General features: G+C 41.5%; 1 long non-coding RNA gene across 2 annotated transcripts in view; it reads left to right on the plus strand.

Annotated features, from left to right (window-relative positions):
* Window positions 1–18,694, plus strand: part of LOC149770710 (uncharacterized) — a 94,861-nt gene that overhangs the window by 35,501 nt on the left and 40,666 nt on the right. For both annotated transcript variants that reach the window (XR_016418495.1, XR_016418494.1), the window contains exon 2: window positions 18,648–18,689. This is a non-coding gene — a long non-coding RNA (uncharacterized LOC149770710). The remainder of the gene's footprint in view (window positions 1–18,647; window positions 18,690–18,694) is intronic.

Raw genomic sequence — 18,694 nt, forward strand, 5'->3', positions numbered from 1 at the left:
CGTTCATGTCTTCCAATTTATAGACGGTAGGATGACGACCATGCACTCGTCCAGTGACGCGAAACAATTCGGTCGTCCAGTTAGGTAAGTAACCTTTGTCGAAAGTGCGTTTGGTTTTGCCAATGCGCACCCAATCTCCTACGGCCAACTCTCCACTTTTCTTGGGGACAGCCCTCGTCGGGGACGTACCAAACAGGCGCTCAAACACCAACACTTCGTTGTCGGGAGTCACGTCTTGCGGGGCACGTCCGATGCTTCGATGGTAAGATTGGTTGTAAGCTTGCACCAGGTGCGGTAAGATGTCGATGTACTTCAGAGTGTGGTGATGCGTAAAATATTTCCACATGCGTTCTTTCAAATTGCGTTGAAAACGTTCCACGATGCTGGCTTTGGTTTCGGGATTCTCGGTGGTAAAAAAATGAATGTCACGTTTCTTTAATTCTTTTTGGAAAGCTTGGTTCAGAAATTCGGTGCCTTTGTCCGTTTGCCATCGAAGAGGGTGACGACCGCTTTGTTTCAACACCCGTTGCAGGGCTCGCACTAACTCGCTGCTCGATTTGGAAGTCAAGGGCACGACCCAGGCAAATTTGGAAAAGACGTCGATGACACAAAACAAATATTTGTAGCCACGATTGTAGCTGGCCAAATGAGAGACATCGGCTAAATCGGCTTGTCATTGATGATCGATGCCTTCCACTCGGGTGCGACTTCTGGCAAACTTGCGTCGAATGGGTTTGTGTAAAGTGTAGGTAGCTTGTTCTTGTAACCATCGTTGCACTTGAGGTAAACGGAGACTTTTCAGTCGAGTTTTGGCAGCACGATACAATTTTTGAACTCCTGCGTAACCTGCAGGATGCGAGGGATCGTAGTAAATGCTGGCTAAGACTTTTTCCATTTTTTTGTGTGTTTGTGTGTTAATAAGGCACCCACTCTTGGAGGATGCTACTCTTTTTCTCTTGAGGTATTTTCTTGGATTGCAATGCTTTGCGTGTGCGACCGGCAATAGGTGTTGAAGAGGAGGATGTCTGAGCGGGGGATATCGGTTCTTGTTTCACTTCTGTCTTCACTTCTGTCTTCACTTTCTTTTTCTCTTGTGATGAAGAAGGAAGAAGGGGAGGCCATCATCTTTTTAATCCATCCAATTCTGGAGGTAGGTGGTGTTGTTAACTTGCGTACTTTTTTTGGTGGAGTTTGAAACCCTTCTTCTTCTTCTTCTTTACCTTTTTCTGTCTTGGTCACGGGTAGTGGTGGTACTGGTATTGGTACTAGTGATGGTGCTGGACTTTTCATCAAGGTCTTAAAATCTTTCAGAGTGGGTAGAGCTGTTTCGTCTAAAGCTTTCTGGTGAAAGAGTTGCAGTCGTTGCAAGAGTTGACCGTACTTTTGCGATTTTTCTGTTTCGGACAAATCTTGGCGATCCATCAAGGACTGCAATTCGTGTTGTAACTGGGACATCTCGCTCAAATTGGGATTGGGAGGTAAATGCGGGGTGCGTTGTTCTTGCCACCGATGGTATTCCATCCATCGTTTGTAAGGCACTAAAGCCAGTTTTCGTCCTTCCATGGGGTTGTCAGGGGTCGATTCTGAGATCTTGGGACTTCCGAGGGCCTTTTTATCTTGCTCCAACCAGTCCTCCCAACATGGTTCCCAAGACTCCTTTCAGTATGGGACCTAACAAGAGGGGTAAAATACCTCCACTTTGGACCAACATCTTCTTTTTTTGACGAATGGGAATTTTCTTTTGAACCATTTGGCGAAGAACGTGACGATGTTTGCCTAAGCATTGTTTCTGGTGTTTGGACAAAGGGATCGTGCCTTTCAAGACGTTCAAACAACATTCGCACACGGTATCGATGACCTCTTTGGAGGCCGATTGAATGAGTTTTTTTCGTAGGGGTGGAGAAGCTTTGGACAGGACAGATAACATGTCCCCATGTTTGGCTAAACGTGGTGGCAGTCCTTTCCTTTTCTTTCCTTGGGGTTTTCTGGAGGGTGACATCTTTGAGTCTTCAGGAGCACCAAAAACACTGATACCCCGACTTGGTCACAGGCCTTTTTTATACTGGAACGCGTCGCCACTGCTTGTCTTTACGTCGTATCAGTTTGAGGACAGGCATGACACGTCGTGCAGGGGTACGTAACGGACTAAATCGAGCCAGTTCTTGCTTGGACAAATCCAGTAAACCTTGTAACATGCCCGATCTTTCTTGAACTTTGATTTTGGGAGAAGGTACTTTGTGAGCAGCAGCCACTGCCGCTAAATTGGAGGGTCCTGCCACTGGGGAAGTTCTTTTTGGGGTCATCAACGGAGAAGTTCTTGGTGTGATCAGCGTCTCCAAGTACTCTTCAGTTCTTGGTGTCATCAACGGAGAAGTGGATGAACGTGAGGCTGCCGGTGACCGTGTCACTGCCGTGGCAGGTCGTGGTTTGCGAGTGTAACGTTGCGTCCTGGCCGAAGAAGAAGTACCTCTCTTGCGACTAGTTTTCTTCTGTGGACTTTTCTTTTTTTGGGGGCTTCTTTTCTTTTTCCGGGTTGGTGTCTGGTCAGAGGATGGTCCCGCCACTGGAGAAGTTTTTCTTTTTCTTCTTGGGGACCTGGTCTTTTTCTTTTTCTTCTTGGGGCTTCGTTGGACTTTTTTCTTGGGGATAACTTTGGGGGGCATTAGGATCCCATCTAAAGAGAGAGCGAATGATGACCCCTCCTAGAGTACCGCTCCCTCCAGGTTTCACAATGATTTGTTTTTTGGTTTGAGTGTCGATGCGGGGATCGGCCGGTTGGACCAAAGCGACTTTGTTTCGATCGAGAAAGCGATTGGTTTGATGAGGAATCTGAATGATTCCTTGGAGTATTTGACGTGCCGTCACCGTGAACCATCGTAAGACTTCTTTGAGACTAGCTTCTAAGACACGAGCTCGTATTTGTTGATTTTTTTCTCGACTGATGCCATACAAGGCACGAATCAATTTGACGGGAAGATGCGACTGAAGGGACGTCATGTTCACACTGTGTGAGACAGACGAAAAAGGGTCTGAGGTTTTTATAGATTTTTTTATGGGGAGTGAAATGAAGTCGAGGACGGAGACGTGTACAGGACAGGCCCTCCGTCTTGGCACCAGTGGTGAAACAAGTGGGTACGAAATCGCAAATCCTCGGGGGTCGTAGGTTTCAAATCGACGAGTATATAGGCGTGTGGAATTTGAGTGGCATCGTCGTACGCCTGAGTCAGCCAAGGCGTTCCTAACTGTTTGGCTAAAACTTGCACTTGCGATTTATCTCGAGGGCTTTTAAACAAGACCACGTAATGCGCATTGAGACTGATGGTGCGATGGGCTTTACTTTGTTGAAACAAATTTTGGGTGATGTAAACGACACTGGCATTACGGTGATGCCCTTTGCGCGTGAACCACAGTTTAATTTCTTCTTCGTCTTCTCCTAACATGTCGTCGAAAATGACCAAATGGGTTTGACGGGAGTCAGAGACGATGCCATCGTCTTTTTTAGGAATGCCTTCCACAAACACGATGGAATCGCCTTGACTTTCTCGCAAGAGGCTGTACGCCGATTGCCACTCTTTGTAACACCACACGATCCGCTGAGGTGGCCGATCGATCAAATAACCTTTATGTTCGATCAAACGTTTGACGAATTCGGTTTTGCCAGAACCGCTAGGTCCAGCAATGAGCATGTTAAAGGGATGTCGACGATACAAAGCCTCCCAACTGGCACGATCTAAGTGTTCGTCGATGACTTTGACAGTAGAGGAAGAGGGAGCAGAGACAGCAGAGGTAGCCATGGTGTGAGAAATGTCACTTGTGACACGAAAAACAAACAAGTCAAGAGTTTATATACTTTTTCAGAACACGTTTATTGAATGTTTTCAAACATGAATACGAAAGACAAAAAAAAAACATAAAAGCCAAAGGCTTCAGTACAAGGATAAAAGGCACATGATAACCATTAACGTGGAATAAAAACAAGTGTCTGTACAACATGTTTTGGGTAATGTTCTAACCAGTTCTATAGTAGGGGGTAGTAAGGTCACACAAGTGTCCTCCCGAAAGGGTCTTTCAGGCCTGTCCACGACAGTCCTGTCCTGGGTGACGGGTTCTTCTGGCACCGTCACTAACACGGGTTGAAAAGTAACTTTTTTCCTTGAACAACTCTCGTGCATACTGGGCCACTTCTTGGGTCCAAGCCTCAAAATCCCATTCTTTCCAGGCACGGACATCTGTCCAATGGGGATGTAAGTCACAAGCTACACACACATCGTCATACACGTCTTGGGTAGCTAAAAGTTGAGGAATCTTTTTTCCCGTACAGGTCGAGAAGTATCCAGATGAAACCGCAAGGCTTTGAGCAAAAGGAGTCTTTCGTGACCATTTAAGGCCATTGAGGTGGTAAGTACTGATCGTAAAGAGTCCACAAGGAATCGGCTGGTAAACGAAATCCCAGAAAACAAGTCACTAAGACACAAACCACTTGTCGTCCCAAATTGAATGGATACAGTTCTTGTAATAATCGATGGTAATGATCCACGGTTTGAGTATGGTCATTGAGTTCCTTCCACGGAATCTGTTCAATGACATGTGACATAAGTCGTGGCATGGCAGCCTGTTTTTATATTCTCTTTTTTTCGGACGCAATACACGTACTTTCTAGCCAGAGATCTTCGTTCTCCAGTAGGGAATTTAAATGTTACATACTGTAACCGAAACGTCAGAGTTCGTTTAGAAGTTTCGTCTTCCGCTAAGCAGATTCCACGTAACAAATGTTGGTAATCCTTTAACTCGTCTTCCTCAATACGTTGCAGTAAGTGAATGTCGAAGTAACCAAAATTATGAACATGTACATCATTGGCGACCTCAAAGTTTTGAACAATGTCTGATCACTGAAACAATTTCTGACGAATCAGTTTTCTTATACCATTCAGGTACCAGTGGTTAAAGATCTGGTGACGTAACGGATGCAATTGTTCTTTACGTTTGACTTGTATTTTCACCAGCTCTCGGTAAATCCTTTCTCTCAACTCCTCAGGCAAGCCCAAAATGTTCTCTTGTAAAGTATCCATAAGTATATACACTGTTTTTGGAATCGTTGGGTGGTGGCCAATAGCCTCGTTTAACTTTGTGCCTAATGTAATATCCACTCATAATCAGTCTTCTTCTACTTTGGAACAGAGCATAATTTAAAAACGGTTGAATAACTTTGCGTTTGCGTTTCACTTGTATTTTGATCAGTTCTCGGTAAATGCGTTCTCTCAACTCCACAGGCAAAGCACGAATGTTCTCTAGCAAAGTATCCATGAATAGGCCATACTAAATCCTCTTTGGTCTGACACAAGAAATGTACTGTTTGCACAAACATGGTTTTAATTCATTGTCGAATCTAAGTCGTTTAGTTACTAATTTACACGTTACAAATTCGTTCAGAAATTTCCTCTTTCACCAAGTTGACATTGCGTACAAGATGTTGGTAATTCGTTAACTCTTCCTCTGGAATTCGATGCAGTACGTTTACAATGTAGTAGATAGAATCGTCAATATCAAACCATTCCTTTTTAAAACCAGGGGGTCGTTGATCAATGTCTGTCCAATCAAACACTTTCAACTCAATCAGTCCTTGTATAGCATTCAGGTACCAGTGGTTCAAACACCGGTGACGTAACGGATGCAATTGTTCTTTACGTTTCACTTGTATTTTGACCAGCTCTCGGTAAATGCGTTCTCTCAACTCCACAGGCAAAGCACGAATGTTCTCGTGTTAAGCATCCATGAACAGATTATGGTAAGTTACTTCAATGTCTCGGTCCCACTAAGGGTAAGTAATGACAATTCGGTGACCATCGAGCATGTTCTACGTAGGCCGAATCTTGCGGTTCCCAGTGGCGAAGTGACACACCGCAACTGAAGCACTTGACTTTATCTCCTTCGCCCAAGTACAAAAATCCGGCTCTGATTAATTCTTCGGGGATCGGTCCTCCCAGATACTTAGGCCATTTTCCTTTGAACGATTGAAGACGATTTTCAAAGTCGCAGTATTCCGACAAACGCACAGGGAACGAATATTCGTCTTTCACAGGTTCGTTTCGATGAGGGTTGAGTGACATGGGCAGGAGTTTGCTCAGGGCTGGATGACATCCGTAGGGGGGTAGACGTGAAGGTGAACATTCCCCTTTAAAACGAAACCCAGTAAAATGTCCAAGAGGACGAGCGGCATCACTTTCGCATCCCTCAGGTTTGACACGCACAGCATCACTTTCCATGATAGGGGCAGTGAGAACAAAGTTCCCATGATGCTTTACGGCATCGCTCAGGTCACAACGTACAGCATCGTACCCATCGCAAGGCTCACAATCGCATTCCACTTCAGAAGCCTCACACTTGAATTGTGCCTTTCTAAACAACTTGTTCTGTGTTTCTCTGAAAGTATTCATCTTGTTCGCTCGGTCTTGGTAGTCACAATGAACTATCGATCTTGACCATAGCCCCCTTTTTATACTAGTCGAAATGCAGTCTCCAGCTTGTACATCTTTCCTTTTTTACGTTTTTTATGTCTTGTTCTGGAAGGTACCGTCTCTAAGGTACCGTCAACATTGTACCGTAGTGTGATGGGTGGAAAGGCCATAGAAAGGTAAGGGCAGTGCGGAGACCATCGAGTATGTTCCAGAATAGCTGAATCTTTATAGATACATAGATCCATTCGTAACTTCAGTCCGCAAGCGAAACACTGTACCTCGTATCCCAATCCTGACTCAGGTCCCAAGTAGACAAATCCTGTTCTAGTTAAAACATGCGAAGAAGGTAATCCTTCCCTATCCGTAGGCCATTTCTGAAACGTGTCCAATCGACGGGCACAATCACAATAGTCAGGTAAGAAGACTGGAAAATGGTAGGGTTTGAACTTGGAGTTCTCATCGGGTTTCTCACTCGATTCTTGCTGTGGCGAAGTCATCCTTCTAGCGTGTGACTATCCTCTTACAACCAATGTTTTATACCAACGTGTCCATACGGTAAGGTGAAATGATTGGGAAGTCGCACTCGCTTCTGGTACACGATTTGATAGACTTTTTCCAAGGGCCGACTGACGATGTGGTGAGTGGGTAAACGTACAATCTTGTTGGGTTGATAGGTGGTCACTTTAAAGTTTCCATCCTCTCCCGATTGCAAGGCTTCTTTCAATACCCCAAAGTTGACCACTCGACTGGTACGATAATTCAGAGTCAGTCCTTTCACTTTGCACGTCGTGTGCACTTCTCCTTGTTTGTCCCGGTATTCGTAGCCGTAATTTTTGGGACCGCCACTGACGAAACTTAGAATCTTGTCGTCGGGATGCTCGTCTGTCCAGGCTCCTAAACGGTCTCCTTCGATGTTAGGGTGCTGTTGACTCGGGTGATGGATGTAAATGCAACTGTCCGTGTCAAAGTACAGGACGCGTTCCCCTAACAGTTCTAAAGCTTTGTACAATTTTAAGCGAGCATGGGCTGTCACGTAAGCCGCAATGATGACATTTCCAAAAGGGTCGTCTTGTACGAAGTCCAGACCTTCTTCGTAATTGACCAAGATCAAATCCTCTCGAACGACGTCCACGTGTTTCATGTATTTGGTTTTGTCGTGAATCATCTGGAAGTAGCGGGAAGGTTCTGTCAAATATTCCGTCTTGGGTAAACACGGTCGTTGTGCCATTTTACCCCACAAGCAATTTAACATCACTTTGGCAAACGATCGCCTGCCTTCGTTTTTCTCGATGTGGTCTAAAGTGATGCCTTCTTGTTCATAGTATTTCTCTTTGAATTGTATTTGGTCTTCGGGAGTGTGACACCAGGAAGGATAGCTGCTGGCTTCTTGCTTCAGTTTCAAAAAGGCATCCACGTAGTCAGCGAAAATGCCTTTCTGCGTGGTGTCACCCTTGTGGTATTGTTGTGTCTTGGGAAAGTGGCAAATTTCGTACACTTCTAACAGTTGGTATCCCATGTCCAGAGCTTTGAACAATTCTACGCTGACCCAGGTTCCCGTCAAGGCCCGTTCTTCTTGGGTGTGCTGACAAGGTTGGTCTTGGTTGCACGTTTCGGCACAAGTACGGCATAATGGAAACATCAGTTTGCCTTGACAATGGTGAGGTAAGACGGGATGGTATAGGTTCGTGGGAGGCAAAACTTTGCACTTGATCAAGCCTTTGTATTGTCGAATGTTTTTCAGGTCGATGTGTTCCGTCAGCAATTGCGGGTGCCCTACAGGAAAGCGACAATATTTGCACACGTAGGGATACAGCGAACACACGTCCAAGTATTTGATTTCTTCTCCTTTCTCTTCGTCGGCTTGGTACAGCAAACAGGTGGCATTGGTCCTTCCTCCGTACAAACTATCCCTCGGGTTCAGCGGGTCCATGAACTGGTAACTTTCCACGAGACGTTTAAACTCGGGATCGGTTTTCATACGGTGATCGTACTCGTGTTCCCACATTTCCACCACTTGGTATCCTTGCTGTTCTAACTTTAGGCGTCGCTGACAAGTGTCCTGGTACAAGTCTTCCATGGTTCGTTGCAAAAACTGATTTTTAGTGCCACGGTCAGGGTAACAGACGAGACATCCGTGAAATAAGCAACCGTTAAACTCGTACACGATCTTGGGGTTTTCTAAGTCCCAGCCATCGACCGAATACGTTCCGATGGTCTTTTCGCCCCCTCCGTTGCGGGCATGCTGAATCCACTTGTCTTCCTTGTCGCACAAGTAATGTAACCAACGTAGGGCTTTGACCGAGTATTGACGCTTGACATAGTGGGTCGTTTGAGGGCTGATGACAGCCACGGTGTTTTCAGGCATGAATCGTTGTCGATACACTAAGGAACACGCTTTGGCAATGGTGCAAGCTTCTTTCAAAGGATCGACCCTCCGTGTTCCATGAACAGTTCTCGAAATTTTCCACAGCAACGCCGTAAAATGTCCACGTCGGAACGACAATACTTTAGCATTTCTTCCTGAAAGTCGAAAGGGTCTGAGGCGTGAGCCTGGTGCCAAGCGTAGAAAGCGTCTCGTTGTTCGATAAGCATGTTGTCGGGGTCGTAATAGTGAGCCTCAGGTAATGGGGTAGAACGGCGTGTTGATTGGCTTCCGTATTGAAAAAGTGAGGAAAATAACCTTTAGCCATTTCTGTCATTCCAAACGTTTTAGGCATTCGACTCAAAGGCATGACCAAGTAGCTCATCGAATCTTTAAACTGTACTTGTCCCACTTGCATGAAAAGTCACTTTAGGACGCTCGGTGCCTTGTTCCGTATAGTATCTGAGAAGAAACTGTCCATCGTATCCGGAGAAATTGTGAGCCATCACCGTGGCATGACGATGACAATCTCCGTAACGTTCGATGTCCTCTTGGCTCCACGTCTTGTCGATGGGGTCTAAGACCCATTGTGCAAAATCGGCTAACGTGTTCGGTCCCCGAAAGATTTTTTCACGCCCTCCAGGAATCTTGTTGCAGTGAGGGCAATGACTGAAAATAGGTTCTTGAATGCACTTCTCGCACGCTCGATGAGCCACGCAGAAATTAAGAATGTGAATGCCGGTCTCTTGCATGCATTCGAAATCGAAAAAGATGAAATTGCCTTTCTTCTTGTGACCATCCTCTTTCTCTGGTGGGGGTTGGTCTTTTTGCACGTAGCATTGGTGTTCCAAGTCCACGATGTGGTGACAAATGTAACATTTTTTCTTTCCTCGACATACGTGTGCCTTGGCATTATTGGTACATATGCCTTGTCCACACGTAGGGCACAATCTTAGGAGTTGACAAGCACATTTCTGCTGTGAACCTTGCGTCTTCAAATGTTGTTGGAAACAGGTAGGGCTGACAAACGTGCGCAGACAAGTTGAACAAGGCACTGGTTCTTCGCTCAGACAGGGTGGAGATGCAAAATATCCTGGGCATTTCATTCCACAATGCTTGTGTTGCTCTCGATTGTTATAACCATAATCACATTTCTCACAGTAATATCTGTATCTCAGGAATCCGGTGATAGTGGTAATGGGATCGAAATGGTCATCGTGATAATAAACAACACTGTATTTTCCGTCCTTAAAATCTTGGCCTCGAAACAACAGAGGCCCGCGCATTTCTTGAGGGTGCACTTTCAAGGTGTAGCGTGGAGCTAGGACATCTTGCAATTTTTGCATCTCAGGAATGCCACAGGGTGTGTCTTTGGACAGGCCAGCTTGTTGCAACAGGAGTTCTGCTTCATTTCGTTGTTTGGCTCGATCGGAACATTGAATAGTTGTCCAGGCTCTTTTCCATTCGACCGTGTGGTTCTTATTGGCATAGGTTCGTCCCACCACGATGGCACGGGCTAAACACATCTGGTCTTGAAGGTTGTTAATTCGGACGAGACTCTTTTTGGTGTTGCGAAGGTCGTCCACCAATAACATCTTTTACGTCCAGTCCCTTGAGGAGGAGAGACGTGTGTCATGTCCAGTGTGGCTTTATCATCGGTGATGTCAAACTGATCATTAGATTGTTGTACGTGTTGAATCTTGTTCATGACTTTGGAAGCGGTCAATTCTGCAGGGGTGCTAAACTCGATCCAAACAGGGGATTTCAAACCGTCGTGTTGTATGGAAAGTCTCAAGCGATCGTCTTCTTTGGGTTGACATTGTCGCTTGAGTGCGGTGAGCAAAGAATCCCACACCCCAGTGATGAACACTTCTGCTTTCTCTAACGGCACTTCAGCCTTGAAATCTTTAAACTTCACTGTGTATTTGTAAGCCGTGGTTCTAAATTTTCTAGGGGAGCGCTTTTCCGTCTCTCGAATGGAATAGTATTTTTCAGGGTTGACTAAGGGTGGTGAACTTGGTTTAGAGGGTTCGGATTCTGGATCACTCATGTCCTCTTCAAAATCACTGGCATGAATTTGTGCCAAGACTTCAGCTCTGATACGAGGCGATAGATCACGTTTCTGCCTCTTACTTTCTTCTTCTTCTTTCTTCTCGAATGAATAGGATCGTTTCATCTTGAAAGCAAAAAGTCAAATGACTCAAGTTTAAACACCATAGACTAATTTATAGTCATGGTAGACCAGCGTATATAAAAGGGTGTGTGTCTTGTCCTTTCACTATTCATTTCACTCTCAAGCCGAGCACAACGATGGAAGAGACTAACCAAATCGAACGTTTCGTCAGAGCTTTGCGAGGGGTCATTAGAAAATTCTCTTCAGACCAGCCCACGGACTACTCTCCTTCCTTTCGAGATAAAAGTCAAGATACTTGCTATATCTGTCAGAAGAAAGGGCATTGGTCTTCAGAGTGTCCAGGCCGTCAAAAAAGAAAACAAACAGGGGCTAAAAAAGACAAAAGTTAAGATACCTGTTATTATTGTCAAGAAAAAGGACATTGGTCTCCAGATTGCCCAAAAAAGAAACAAGAGGAATCAGAAGAAAAGAGGAATTCTTCAGAGGAAGAGAGGGATTCTTCAGAGGAAGAAAGCAGACAGATGAAGAAAAAGAAACAGGAGAAGAAAAGAAGAAGGGAAGAAAGCGAGGAGGAAGAAGAAAAGAGTGTGACGGTGAAGAAATTCAAAAAACAGAGAGACTAAACAAGGAGACAGAAGAAGTCAATGAACTTTTTATTAAAGTGTTGTGTTGTGAATTGTGAATTGGATTGTAACAATGGATAAAAGAATAAATTAATGACATAAGGTAAGTGTCTTTGAGTTTTGATTTTAAAATAAAAAGCTACACTCACGCACTCATACAAAGACACGTACTATAGGGGGTAAAATGGGTTGGTTTATTTCTTTCTGAGTTACTGGCAAATTGAAAGGCTATCTCTTTTCGAGAAATGTGGGTGGCCCTGAAAAGGGCCTTTTTATTTTGGTGTAGGGGTGAGTTTAAGCAATCAACTTTAACTGCCTTAAGCCTTTGCCACGGCCAAGGCCTACTTCTGGACTGCGTAACGTTGATGATGATGATTGGGTTGAAATCACTAAGGGTGGTACGGTAGGCTTAGTCACAGGGTTGACGTGTTTAGCTCGGGAAGGTCTTATTCTCTTCGGTCGTAATAAAGAAGTCTGATACATTTGTTTCAGACTTCTTAACTCCCCTAAAATGTCCAACAGTACCGTGACCGTTTGATTTTCACCCTCTTGTTTCTTCGCTGCTACTTCTTCTTGCTGTTGTTGCTGTTGTTTTTTTCTTACCTCTTCTTCTTGCTGCTGTTGCTGTAGGAGAAAAGCTTGTTCCGCTTCCTTTTGTCGTTGTATAAATTTCTCCAATTCTTCTTTCTGTCTCTGTCTAAAATTCTCCACTTGCGGTAATGAAGAAGGTAACGAAGGTTCCGGAACAAATTCTTGCGAGGAAAGAAAATCCACAAAATCCCAATTCACCTCTTCTGAAAGTAAGTCCGGGTTCCCTTGGGCAGTCTCCCCTGTTGGTGCACCCCAATGGATCGTTTTCTGAATTTCCGTCATGTTGAATCACTGTCGCATAGATTGACTGCACACAATCGCTAGCGAATCTATATAGACCAACTGACGTCACAGACTATTCTCTTCGGATTGGATGCGGGCTGACTGAATTTTGTAACGCGTGCTTCGATTGGTGAATGAACTCAATCCGTTTCAATCCTACCTCTACCTATAAATAAGCGCAGTTCAGTGCATTGATTCACCTGTTCTCGTCGCTTCAAGATGTGGACCGATGTGCAATCTTCTACGCTTGTGTCTTCCATGATGTTCCGGACGGACATGCTCATGTATGTCCGATCCAAGTGGACCGTTGTCCACAGGACAAACACGAGTCTGTGGATACGTAGGATCTACGTAGAAAGACAAGGATGCCTCAAAAGAGTCCTGATTTACGGGCCAACAGTGAGACGCAGCCTAAGGACAAGAAGAAGACCAATGCGGCGCCCTTTATGTTAATGGATACATTAACATAAACCCAAAGGCCCTTTTCAGGGCCACCCATATTTCTCGAAAAGAGAATGACTTTTCAATTGCCTACCCCTTTTTAAAAAAAAATTAAAAAAAAAATCCCATATTCAATTCCCCTTGTCCCTAGACAAGCCCAATCTCTATTCTCCATGTTAATTTCCCTTGTCGCTAGACAGACCCACACTATAGTTCCATGTTAAATTCCCCTTGTCGCTAGAGTGACCCACGATTTATTCCCATGTTAATTCCCCTTGTCGCTAAAGTGGCCCACGATTTTTCTCCATGTTAAATTTCCATTGTCGCTAAAGTGGCCCGGGGGGGGGGGGGGGCGTGGGGGCGTCTGTAATGCTAATTCCCATTGTCGCTAATGTGGCCCACTTCACTACTCGGGACTTTTCTCCAAAACTAAGATGCAGTCATAGTTGATGAAAATTGCCGCTATACTCATTGGAGATAATCGGAGAGTTCAAACAGAGGATAGTTTATGTGCATTTCAAGGTATAAAGGCCAAAATATTAGAGTTAGCTGAAATGAAAAACGATATCTTGGACATAATGTTTGACATTGAGTTTTTACACGAAGCTGGTGTGCAAAATGATATCAAAACATGAGAGAAACAGATAAAGAGAGAAAAAACTAAAGATTACTTTGTTGCTGAAATCTTTAATTACACTTTCCAAAATCCAGAAAAAGGAAGGAAAACGCGCTGATTCATATCAAGATTAAAAACATGGTTAGAATTAACCGCGTTTGAAGAAAAAAATAATCCCATGTTCCATATCACATTCCATTATGTAAACTATCTAAAATAAGAAACGTAGTTAAAATTAATTCCAGCATCAGTTTCAAAACTATAGTCTGCGAAATTATATTTTAAAGAACAATTTTAAGTGGAAGAACTAACAATTTGTCTGAATAAAATACAGTGGAATCAAACTTATTTTGTAAACCTGAGTATAAGACAAACAAACATTTGCAACATGAATATATAATTATCACAAGGAACATCTTTGATTGTGAAATAAAGTTTGACAACTTAAATCCTGTAACAATGTGTTGATACTTTTCCATTACTGGGTAAAAAAGCGTGAATTTTATTTGTGCATTGTAAATTATTGTTTTGTGTTTGAAGCACAAAATAAAGAGAACATTGTTTAAAGTGTGCTTATTTGTTAGCAAAATCCGTCGAAATTGAAATTAAAATTTTAGTCCCCGTGTTTAAAACGTATATTGAAAATATATGCTTAAATTATCTATTCATTGCATCAATAGTATGTGTAATTGGGATTTTTAACACAGCTTTAATACTTTTCCATGTCTGCAGTGTGGAAGTTTATAGCGATACCTAGCACTGTGGCATCATGTCGCAGATATGTAGCATGATGTCCCACCCAGTCACATCTTCCTGACACCAGGCGGACCAGTCCTTACAATGACCTCTTTATGATTATCGCCTAGCGATGAACCTGCTAATTCCATTTTTATAAGTCTTTGGTATGACTTAGCAATCCAACAAATAACCTCCCGCGTCCAAATAGGACGCTCTGGCCAACATGTTACCGGTATGGTCACAATGCATTAATAATTTTCTTGTTTCAAATGAAAACATACAAATAGAGAGTTTAAAAGCAAGTACATGAGTTTTCTGTATAAGCTTGAAGGTATTTAATGACTTTAAATCTGTAAAATTTTGCCAGAAATTTGCTTGCAATTAGCTTGCCCATACAGTAGGTAGTGTGTAAAAGACATACCCTTCAAAGTCGGAAACCTATGTTCCATCTGAGATGTAAGGAAAAGATTGAGTTGCCTATGACTGCTCTTATGTTATGTCTTTAGGCTCGAGTAAACAGCAACACAAGAAAAAGTGAAAACATCAAGCTTTTAAAAATATATTAATGTATTTCCCTGGAAAATTCTGTACAAATAAAACAATATGAACTTACTGTTTTAAGAATCAAATCCAATTATAATCCTGGAATAATTCACGAATAAAATTGGTGAAGTGCTATTAACAAAATTTCCTAATGATTTCAAGTTCGAGTCCTGACGGATATTCCAAGATGGAAGACGATGACAATCATTTTACTGTAAGAAAAAAATATTGTTCACATTTTAAATCAGTAGTCTCATCATGACCTCGACAACAACCAATCATTTTAAAATAAAAATATAACTTATTTACGTGGTTGCTACTAATTTTGAATCAAGGTCAAACTATTTTCTGAGAAAGGTATCATCTCTAGTTAGTAAATTTACATTACAATAGCATTCAAAGAAAAATAATTAAAAAATAAAACTGACAAACAATAAAATTGAAATAAATATATATTAGATTCGATATAATTAAATCAAATATAGCATATCAAATCGATTCATATGTCCAATACAACATTTTTAAAAATTCAAAGATAATCACCAGTTTTACAATGCAGACAGACCGATGACGCAACTCTTCAGTAGATGTTTATGCCTGGCCCCTGATACGAACATGGGGATGGAATGAACACTATATTTGATGAAACGCCAAAATGCCTAATTCAATTTTATTGAAAGCATACGTTAAACAATTTTGAAAAGAATGTGTGAATAAAAAGAGGAAATGTAAAAAAATACCAAAGCAAATACGTGTTTAGTTCAGGGCTTGGGGGAAAGAACTTGTTTCATGCAGCGTTGAACAGTCTCAGCCATACTGCTGCGACATTCCTATTGTAACTCATGCATTCTCACCCCTCGTAATGAAATACATGTAGATTGTATCTATATATAGAATGATTCTCCATAATCAACTAATGACGAATTGAAGTAACACAGTGGATATTGATATAAAAGATTTATTAACTTCCTATTAATTTATTTAGTTTTTATACTGATTTATTCATTTTATATTAATTTATTTGTATACTGATTAGTTAGATAGAGTTGGTCGATTATTAAGATCCGTAAGCAGTAGAACTATTTTTATTATTAATTAATTAGTTTATTTTGCAACAATCTTATACTTTAAAAGAAACACTTGGTTAAATGATTAATTTGAAACTTACAGAGTAACACTAGTCCTAGTTTCAGCATGTACATGCAATCCATTAAATTTACACATCTATTATAATGTCTGATTATGGTTTGAAACATGCAAAGCAAACTTGTCAGAAACTCTCTTCTTGTGCATTAATTGGGAATTCATTTATAAGAAGAGTTTATATACAGTCACGCAAACATGGACACATGACTACATACCACTACGCAGAGTCCTTCAACAATTTGACTTTTTTATATAAAAAAACGGCTTACATGGGATTACAAATATTTTTGGACCACAGCTGAGACTAGCAATATTTCAATTTATGTATGATTTCTTTGGACAAATGGAGTACCTCTGGTTGACTATGTTGGATGGTATTGACAAGTTACACATGCAAACATTGAATTGTGTACATGTTAGCTTGAATCATAAAATCAAACAAACAAATCGGAGAAAGTTCTTATTGGATGAGCTAAACATTGGCAAAATACTAACATTTTGCTCACAGATAGCCGTCACAAATATAAGTGTCTAGCTAGATTCGTTTATACAGATGTCACCTTTCCTCTGTCACTATGTGTCTGCCTGTCTCTCAAATATACCCACTTAAATGGATGAGAGCTAGATAGGATATACTCATAATGCTCCTGACAAAAATGAGAATACGGTCATTTTCAATTCAATTTATGTGTGACACATGCCATCGCCTTTTGTAAAAACCATTTAAATTTCATGGGATAACGTGGGAGTGTTTTTCTTCATCTATTTCACCCATCGAATAACTACTAGAGATATATTTTAATAAATTTAACTGATCTAAAGGAAGAAAGACCTGTATTATATAAATTTATTGAAAAATGAACAAAATATATCCAGGATAGGATAACCAATCGGTCTAATGGCTTATTATGAAACCAACCGGTTTTGAAAAGTAAATAAAAAGATGATTGTAAATGTATACATGGTCTTTTTTTATACTAAATTTACTCTTCTGAGACTCGCTGTTGTATTTAATACAATCATTCACACTCTCAACAGGGGCCCCGAGTGGCTGAGTGGTCTAAAGCGCTCTTCGTTACGTATCACTGCCATCTCATCTCTGTCTGCGGCGGTTCGAGTCTAAGATTCAGCCAATGTGGGTATGTGAGAAAGCTTGCCAGTAGCTTCTCGTGGGTCGGTGGTTGTTTCCGGCGTTTTCGCGGGTTATTCCTCCACCAATAATACTGGCCGCTATGTATAGCCAATCGTGTGCTGAAAAATGGCGTTAAACCCTACAACAACAACAACAACAACACACTCTCAACAATCCATAGCACGTCTTTGACAAGCTTGTCAAGATTTGCTTCCTAGGTCGTGTGCTGTTTAGAACATTCCTGTAGGCTGGCTTGTCCACACGGAAACCTTGGTATTCAATAGAACTGACTACATCCTGGAAACTTGTATCCAAACAAATGCTTGCCATCATGATTTAGCCACCGACTTGTATTTAGGAAATTGTTCATAATCCAGTTGATTGTGACTGCTGCATTATTGTTCGTGTCATCAGTAAATTTTATTCCAAAGACAGTCAATATATAGCTATACAGGCCACCCAATGCTAAGGACACTCAGTATATTACCATATGTGCCAATTAATACCGTGGGCTTTGCATAATAAATTTTAAACAAAAGGATGATTCCAATTATGTGTTCAAACACCTATTACAACGTCTCCTATCAGATTTTGATAAAATATGATTTTTTTTATCCTATAACAATGTCAGCGATGAATGATAAACAATACTGTTTTAGAAGGCTTAGACAACGTTTGAATACTCTACAAAACACCTTTATAAGCATGTCTGTTTCCTAGCCTTAGCTACCACTATTATTAGGTTGTAAATGAAATTTCCATAATTGTTGCATACTACACAGTACTTATGGCTTCAAGCACTTGATTGTGACTAAATATTTTCTCGTCTTCTCAATGTCAATCTCATAATGAGAATCATTGGTACTTGTACCAGACACAAATACGTAAAATAATGTAACTTTTAGATATTTATTATACATGGCAGTGCAGGCTAAACAAACTAAGTCATCATTTGAAATGTTTCCTAAATACATTTCTGTAAGTATTTCTTAAAACCTCCTCCAGTTTATTTGCTCGGACATTTTGCATACATACACATATACGTACATCCATACGAACATACGGAAAAACTGCAATACATTTATTTGAAGTTTTGATTGTGTTTTTTAATCATATATGGATTACGGTAGTTGTAGTTCTTGGTTATTTCGTATTTGAATTTTTACTATCCTGCAAACTACAATACAAGTAGTAGAGTAGTGGAGATTTTCAAATTGTTACTTCTAAGTATGGGCCGTTTTGCTAGAAAAGTAGCCCCATTGTATTATGCCCAAACTATGTTCAGTGCCACTGTATGAGTACACCTGTTGTGACGCCAGTAGTGGGCACCATTACTGATATATTTACTTGCTGAATCATGCATTAGCATTATAAGTAGGATATAACTACTTTACATAGATTATTATATGGATAGACCAACAACAAACTTGATCATTCATTTATCATTTTCAAGACAAATACTGTTTTGCAATTCATTGTTCCACACAAGTTTATTTTAAATAGTTATAATAACTATTTCACGCTACAAACAATTTATTTACCGCTTTCCTAACTTCGCAATTTATCTCCTTTTTTACCCGCCAGGGCACAGTTCTGACTGGATGCCTCTGAAAATTCCTGTAAAAGGTACT

This window comes from Sinohyriopsis cumingii, unplaced genomic scaffold (assembly GCF_028554795.1).
Source record: "Sinohyriopsis cumingii isolate HCF-2022 unplaced genomic scaffold, ASM2855479v2 utg002465l, whole genome shotgun sequence".
Lineage (NCBI taxonomy): Eukaryota > Metazoa > Mollusca > Bivalvia > Unionida > Unionidae > Sinohyriopsis > Sinohyriopsis cumingii.